Raw genomic sequence first — 8,156 nt, 5'->3', positions numbered from 1 at the left:
TAGATATTTTTGGTGCAGTCATTAGGATTTTCTGTATATAGTATCATGTCATCTGCAAATAGTAACAGTTTAAATTCTTCTTTACCAATATAGATGCCTCATTTCTTTTTCTTATGATTGCTATTGCTAGGACTTCCAGGACTATGTTGAATAAAAGTGGCAAGAGTGGATATCCTTGTCTTGTTCCTGACCTTAGAGGGAAAGCTCTGTTTTTCACCATTGAGTATGAAGTTAGCTGTGGGTTTTCATATATGGCTTTTATTATGTTGAGGTATATTCCCTTTGTTGAGAGTTTTTTTTATCATGAATGGATGTTGTATTTTGTTAAATGCCTTTTCTATATCTATTGAGATGATTATATGGTTTTTATGTTTCATTTTGTTGATATGGTATATGACATAGATTTGTGAATACTGGATCATCTTATATCCCTGGAATAAATTCCACCTGATGGTGCTGACTTTTTAATTTATTGTTGTATACTGTTTACTAACATTTTGTTGAGAATTTTTGCATGTGTGTTCATCATGGGTATTCTATACTTTTTGGGGGATGTGTGTGTGTGTGTATATGTGTGTGTATTTGAGTGCGCATGCGCACACTTTGGTGTCTTTACTTTTTTTTTTTTTTTAAAGATTTTATTTATTTATTTGACAGAGAGAGATCACAAGTAGGCAGAGAGGCAGGCAGAGAGAGAGAGAGGAGGAAGCAGGCTCCCTGCTGAGCAGAGAGCCCGATTCGGGACTCGATCCCAGGACCCTGAGGTCATGACCTGAGCTGAAGGCAGCGGCTTAACCCACTGAGCCACCCAGGCGCCCTGGTGTCTTTACTTTTAACATTAGCATAATCCTGGCGTCATGGAGTATATTTAGAAGCTTTCCATCCTCTGGGCACCTGGGTGACTCAGTGGTTTAAGCCTCTGCCTTCAGCTCAGGTCCTGATCCCAGGGTCCTGGGATTGAGCACCACATTGGGCTTTCTGCTCAGCAGGGAGCCTGCTTTCCTTCTTCTCTCTGCCTGCCTCTCTGCCTACTTGTGATCTCTGTCAAATAAATAAATAAAATCTTAAAAAAAAAAAAAAGAAGAAGAAGAAGCTTTCCATCCTCTTCTAATTTTTTGAGTAGTTTGAGTAGAATAGGTACTAACTATTCTTTAAATGTCTGGTAGAATTTGCTTTTGAATACCTCTGGTCCTGCACTTTTATGTTGTAGTAGTTTTTTTGATTACCAATTCAATTTTGTTACTTGTAATTTTTCTGTTTAGACTTCCTATTTCTTCTTGGTTCAGTGTTGGAAAATTGTATGTTTCTAGGAATTTAACCATTTCCTCTAGGTTGTCCAGTTTGTTGGAGTATAGTTTTTTATAATATTTTTATAATCCTTTTTATTTCTGTGATGTCAGTTGTTTTTTCCTCATTCCTCATTTTATTTATCCAGGTCCATTCTCTTTTTTTTATTCTCTTTTTTTTTATTGATGAGTCTGGCTAAGTGTTTGTTAATTTTGTTTATTTCTGGTTTTATTAATTTCCTCTTTTTCTGGTTTTATTGATTTCCTTTTTTTTTTTTTTTTTGTCTTTATATCATTAATACTACTACACCTTTTATGATTTCCTTTCTTTTACTCATCTTGGGCTTGTTCTTTTTCTACTTTCTTTAGGTGTAAGTTTAAATAGCTTATTTGAACTATTCTTTTTTCTTGAGGTATGTCTGTATCCCTACACACTTCCCTCTTAGAATTGCTTTTGCTATGTCTCAAATATTTTGTGCCATTTTTTCATTTTCATTTATTTGCATGTATTTTTTAAATTTATTTCTTGATTGCTTTGTTGAGTCATTGATTGTTCACATTGTTTAATCGTGTTTGTATTTTTTTCCTTCTTTTTGTGATTTACTTCTACTTTCATATTGTTGTGATCAGAAAATAATGCATGGCATGATTTCAATCTTCTTTAAGTTTATTGAGTCTTCTTGTTTTATGGTCTAATATGTGATGTATTCAGGAGCATGTCCCATGTTCACTAGAAAGTAATGTGTATTCTGGTTTTATATTTTGAGTGGATTATTCTTTATATATTTATTATGTCCATCAAATCCAATGTGCCATCAAACAGGTTTCCTCATTGATTTTCTGTCTGGATGATCTATTCATTGATGTACGTGGGGTGTTAAAGTCTTTTACTATTATTGTTTTACCATTAATTATTCTTCATGCCCATTAATATTTGCTTTATGTATTTAGGTATTCTAGTGTAGGGTGCATAGATATTTATAATGGTGGTATCTTTTTTTGGATTGATACCTTTATCATTTTGTAATGTCCTTCTTCTTCTCTTATTACAGTCTCAGTTTTAGACTCTATTTTGTCTGTAGAAGTATTGCTACCCCAGCTTTTTTTTTTTTTTCTAATTCCATTTGCATGGAAATATCCATCCTTTCACTTTCACGCCATATGTATCTTTAGTTTGAGTTGAGTCTCTTATAGGCAGCATATAGGTGGATCTTGTTTTATAATCCATTCCACCTGTGTCTTTTCATTGGAGTATTTAGTCCATGTATATTCAAAGTAATTATTGGTAGGTATGTACTTGATGCCATTTTTAATATGTGTTTTCTTATTGGCTTTGCAGTATTTCTTTGCTCCTTTCCTCTCTTGCTTTTTCTTTTTGGTTGATAAGCTTCTCTAGTGTTAGCTTTGGCATTCCTTCTCTTTACTTTTTGTGTATATAACACAGGTTTTGGATTTGTGGGTTACCATGAGGTTCATTTATAACATCCTATTTAAACAGCAGTCTATATTTCTTTGGTAGTCATTTCAGTTCAAACACATTCTAGGGGGAAAAAATAAGAAAAAGAAGAAAGCTTGTTTTATTTTTCATCTTCTCTTTTCACTATCTTTTCCATGCTTTGTGTACAAGTTGTCATATATATAAGTTTCCTTCCTTATATTAGGGAAGTTGTCAGTTATTTCTTCAAATAAATTTTCTATATCTTTCTCTTCTTCTCCTTTTGGGACCCTATACTGTGAATGTTTGTTCAATTGATGTTGCTCAAGATACCTCCTAATCTATCCTCACTTAAAAAAAATTCTCTTTTTGCTGTGCAGCTTGAAGGCTTCCCATTACCCTTCCTGAGTGCTGACACAGTCTTCTACATCCTCTAATATACTGTTGATTCCCTCTAGTGTGTGTGTACTTGATTTTAGTTATTGTATTCTCCAGCTCTGATTGGGTCTTATAATATATTCAATCTCTTTTTTCAAAGTCTCATCTGTTTCACTTAGTTCTTTTCCTGAGGATTTTTCTTGTTCTTTCTGTGGATCATACTCTTCTGTCTCCCCATTTTGCTGCCTTTGGATTAGACAAAATGGCTACTTCTAAGTTTGAAAAAGGACTCTTGTTCATTGTGTACTCTATGGAGGCTGTGTATGCTTAGTGACTTTTGCTGGGTGCTGGAACTATGACTGTATATGCTAGTTGCTCTTTAAACCACAGTTTCTTACCTGTGAGAGAACTAAAGAAAAGAACTAAAAGAAAAAATGAAAAGAAAAGGAAAATGAGTAGGAAAAAATCAGAAAGGGGAAATATTCAAATTAAAAAAAAAAAAAATAGAAGGGCGCCTGGGTGGCTCAGTGGTTTAAACCTCTGCCTTCGGCTCAGGTCATGATCTCAGGATCCTGGGATCAAGCCCCATATCGGGCTCTCTGCTCAGCGGGGAGCCTGCTTCCCCCACTCTCTCTCTGCCTGCCTCTCTGCCTACTTCTGCTCTCTGTCAAATAAATAAATAAAATCTTAAAAAAAAAATAGAGATAATTTAATGGGAAAAAAAAAAAGGTGCACAGTCTGAAGTGGGCTTGCCAACCCTCACTGAGGTTGTAACCTAACTGTGATCTGGACCCTGCTCTGATCTGGACTTTTAAAGTAAAGGTGGAGAGAGTGTGCCCATAGCTCCTTTGTCCTTTGTTGTTTTTTTTTTTTTTTTCTGTGTCCTAGTGTGACTAAAAGGCTGATGTGGGCTTGGGGATTCTGAGTACAAGCTCCCTGGTGAAGACCAGACCTGCCAGTTATGATGTTGAGACCACCCTGTTTTGGCATCCAGATTCTTTTCCAGTCTGGGCTTAAAGGAATAGTGGGAAAGAGCATTGCCACTACTTCTTGATTCTTCTAAGCCCCAGTTTTTTTCCTGTGTCCCAGCCTGATGAGGGCTGTTCTGGGCTCATGAATTGTAGGCTTACTGATGTTGCAAGCTCCCAGTGACAACCAGACCTGCCTGTTTTAGTGTCTAGACCTTGCTCTGTTCTAGGATTTTGAAATGCAGTGGGAACATAAACCATGTCTTTCTTCAGTCCCTCTAAGCTGGAGAGTGTTCCAGCAGCTTCTTGGCCCCTTGACAGAGTTCTAGTATGGTCTCTGTTCTGTGATACCTGTATTTTTTTTTTTTTTAAACCATAGCTATTTTTAGCTATTTTTATTTAAAACCATAGGTTTTTTTTTTTTCTTTTTCTGTGCCCAAGGACAAATGGACTTTGTTCCCAGTTCCTCAGTACTATCTGCCTACAGCTGCCATTCACAGTGTTGGGGGTGAAAGTCCCCCCCTGCCCCAATGTCTTCATCTCTCTTGATGTTCTTTTGCCATTCTGTCTTTGGTTGTTCGGTAGCTGTTCAGTCAATCCTCAGGGTTTCTTCAGGAGGAATTGATGTATTAATAGGTATAATTTGGTGATGCTTTGTGGAGGGGGGTGATTTCAGGGTCTTCTTAGGTTGCCATCTTAGATCAGAACTCTCTTATTTTTGCTTTCTTTTATTATTATTTGATCTAAATCTACATGAATTTTATAGAGGATGTCTTTTTCTATCTCAGAGATAGAAATGATAGATAAGAAAGGGCATAAATTCTTTGCTATTTCTTCTGTTGAGAAATTCAAACTATTTCATTTCTCCTTGGATCTGATTGGCCTTGTGACAAGTTTTTACTAATAGGATACAGCAGAAGAGATACTATGTAATTTCTGAGGCGGAATTTCAAGAGATTTGCATCTTCTACCTTCACAACTTAGAATATTTCCATTTAGAACAATCATGCAATGAAAAAAAACAAGGTGAAGAAGAGATCATATGAAAGGAGGAAAGGCATGTCGTCCAGCCCCAGCTAAGCCCCTAGCCTACAGCAACTGCTAACCATGTCATTTTGCTACCTTGAATGTTTTACCCCAATCAAGCCTCCAGCTGAAGACAGTCTCAGACAAGACCATGGGAAATAAAAAATATATATAGCTGATCCAAGTCAACCTAAAAAATCATAAATGATAATACTTATTTTAAGCCACTAAGTTTTGGGCTAGTTTGCTATGTGGCAATAGTCAAAAGAAGATACAAATTATTTTTTTTTAATTTTTCTATTTCTTGTCATAGAATAGTTTCTTCTCCTGCATCTTCTTTTATTTTTAAGGTGCTACCTTTATTGCTGATTCAATAGTGCATTTTCCCACTGGTACCCATGTGTGAGTATACATACAAATGTGTACCTGTGCAGACATAATCATTATTTAATCCTTAAATAATAGTTCATGTTTCATAAAAACTAAACCTTTTAGGTTGCAGTATCTCGCTACCAGTTTCCTCTCCTCTGTTTCTACTTTTCTTAATGCTATAAAGTTAAAATACATTTTTTTGAAAATTAATTTAGGGAGCCCGAGTATGGTGAGTACAATATTTTCTGAAGACTTCTGGGTTTTTCTGTAGATAGAGATTGAGAAACTCTGACCAGAAGACTGAGAGTGGATGACTGGCATATTATGTTCTTACATTATTTGTTCTGTTTCATTATAGCAAGGATGAGTATGCCTCTGTTTTTGTTGGTAGTGGAAACTCAGGTCAAAATTTATTCCATATCCTAGCCACCATAGCTTAATAGTAATTATATCCTTATAGATATGTTGGTATTAAGTAGGGGCTGTCATTCAGATAAGCTTTTTTAAAGGGTGGTGGAATTGTGAAATTGTGCACACACACACACACATGAACATACACACACATGTGTGTGTTTCAGCCCCCTGGGTCTGCACACAAAGCTCCTAAATATCTTGGAATTTCCTGGGTAAGAGTAAGAAATTTATTTTTGTTTTAATGAAGTGATTCTTAATGAGTTCCTGGATAGTTTCAAGATGGGGGCTTGTCACCAGGAAGTCTAAGTCATTATTAAAGGCTTGGAACTTGCAGCCCTGCCACCATTCTCTGAAAAGGGAGGGAGGCTGGAGATTGAATTTAATGATTAATTACGCCTATATGGTAAGGTTTCCATAAAAATCCAAAAAGTATGGGGTTTGGTGTTTCCAGGTTGGTGAACACACCTGCAGGAGAGGAGGGTGGCACCCCAACTCCACAGCAATCTAAGTCCCTGCTCTTGGGACCTTTCCAGACTTTTCCTTATGTATCTAGCTCTTAATCTCACTGTTCCTTTATATCCTTTATGATATAATAAACCTGAAAACATAAGTAAATATTTCCCTGAGTTCTGTGTACTATTCTATTTAATGATGGCATCTAGGGAAGGGGTCATGGGAATGTGGACTTGGAACTGATATCTGAAGTAGGTTAGGAAGGCAGTCTTGAGAGCCCCTCATCTGTGGGGTCTGCACTGACTCTCACTGGTGTCAGAAATGATTTGTAGAACACCAGCTTGTATCACAGAGAATTGCCTCATGTGTGTGAGGGGAAAATCCACATATTTGATATCAAAAGTATTGTGAGTGAGAAGTAAAGTAGTGAATTTTCCCTCTAGATAGGAATTCATAATAAACTTTCCTAAATCTAGCCATTAAGTGTCATATACAATTCCATCCAACGAATTGATATCATTTAATTCTCAAATAAGCTCTATGTCTGCATCTAAAGATGAATTTGTTTTTGTATTAACACTGATGTGAGTACATTTTAAAAAGAACTAATCACAATGCCAGTATTTCTTATTGAATTGATATACAAGCAGAAAATTTACCTACTAAAAGAAAAATCAAATAGAGTTTGGGAACTTTTTTTTTAATAAATACTGAGAAAAGAAGCCCAATACTGACATTTTGGTCAAACCATAGTCATTATCATATGTTTCAATAAAGAGCAATAGATTTCATGATTTAAATATTACAAAGTGATTTCCATAAGTTGGTATGGACTAAATAAGCATTAATTATGCTAAACTTTGCATATTTCTGTGTGTGTTCTTGTGCACTTAGGAATATGAATGAAATATGCATACAACAACACAAATATAACAGAAGGGAAAATTGCCTTATATTTCATTATGTATAGAAAAAATGTATTTCTGAACTTGTATAATGATACAAAGTATATTCTATTTTCAAAATATACCTACATCTGTGATATATACTACAAAAGAAACTGCAAAATGTACAGAGTATTTTCAGTCTAAGATGATTCTGCCTGCAGTATTATCCTCACTTGAAAGGGCAACTAGGCCTTTGCTTAATAAGGCTTTAAACCTTCTCTGTCTCAAATCTTTAATAATATTAAGCTAGCACTTGAACACTGAAATTCACCATATCATTAGTACCAGTTAGAATACTCCAGAAGACTCTTTACAATCAACAAACACAAAATCTAACATCTTCTCCAGGAATAATTCTAAGACCACATACTAAGAGAGTGCTTGCCTCTTTGTAAGCCAGGAAGAGTTGTAATGTGACAATTTTTTTATTGATACAGTGTGTTTCTTACTAATGGACAATAGCAACCTTAGCTACTTCTCTTTTGCACCTCCATATTCTTTCCTAGTGTCTATCACCAAGTCAATTATATTTTGTTCAGGGGGGATATGACACCCCGTTAATTATTTCCTTCATCAAGTTTTATTATAGGTTCATTATATGCAGATCACTGAGATGCTTTATTTATAGGAGTAGAGAGATGGAATGGTAGCAGCTCTGTTCTTGAGGCATACATGATTGGACCATTTTCTACCAACCTACTCTGTGTGATTCCAATGCTTATGAATTCTTTCATCCCTAGTTCAGATTCTACTTTTCTAGAACATTCTAACTTACTCAATATTCCCTGCATCTAAATTTTTCTTCCCATACAGATGGAGACACATATTTAGGTACAGATTACAGATTGATATCCATATAATAAATAATTTGTTCTTA

The sequence above is a fragment of the Mustela nigripes genome, chromosome 2 (genome assembly GCF_022355385.1).
Source record: "Mustela nigripes isolate SB6536 chromosome 2, MUSNIG.SB6536, whole genome shotgun sequence".
Lineage (NCBI taxonomy): Eukaryota > Metazoa > Chordata > Mammalia > Carnivora > Mustelidae > Mustela > Mustela nigripes.
This window is presented reverse-complemented; position numbering follows the sequence as displayed.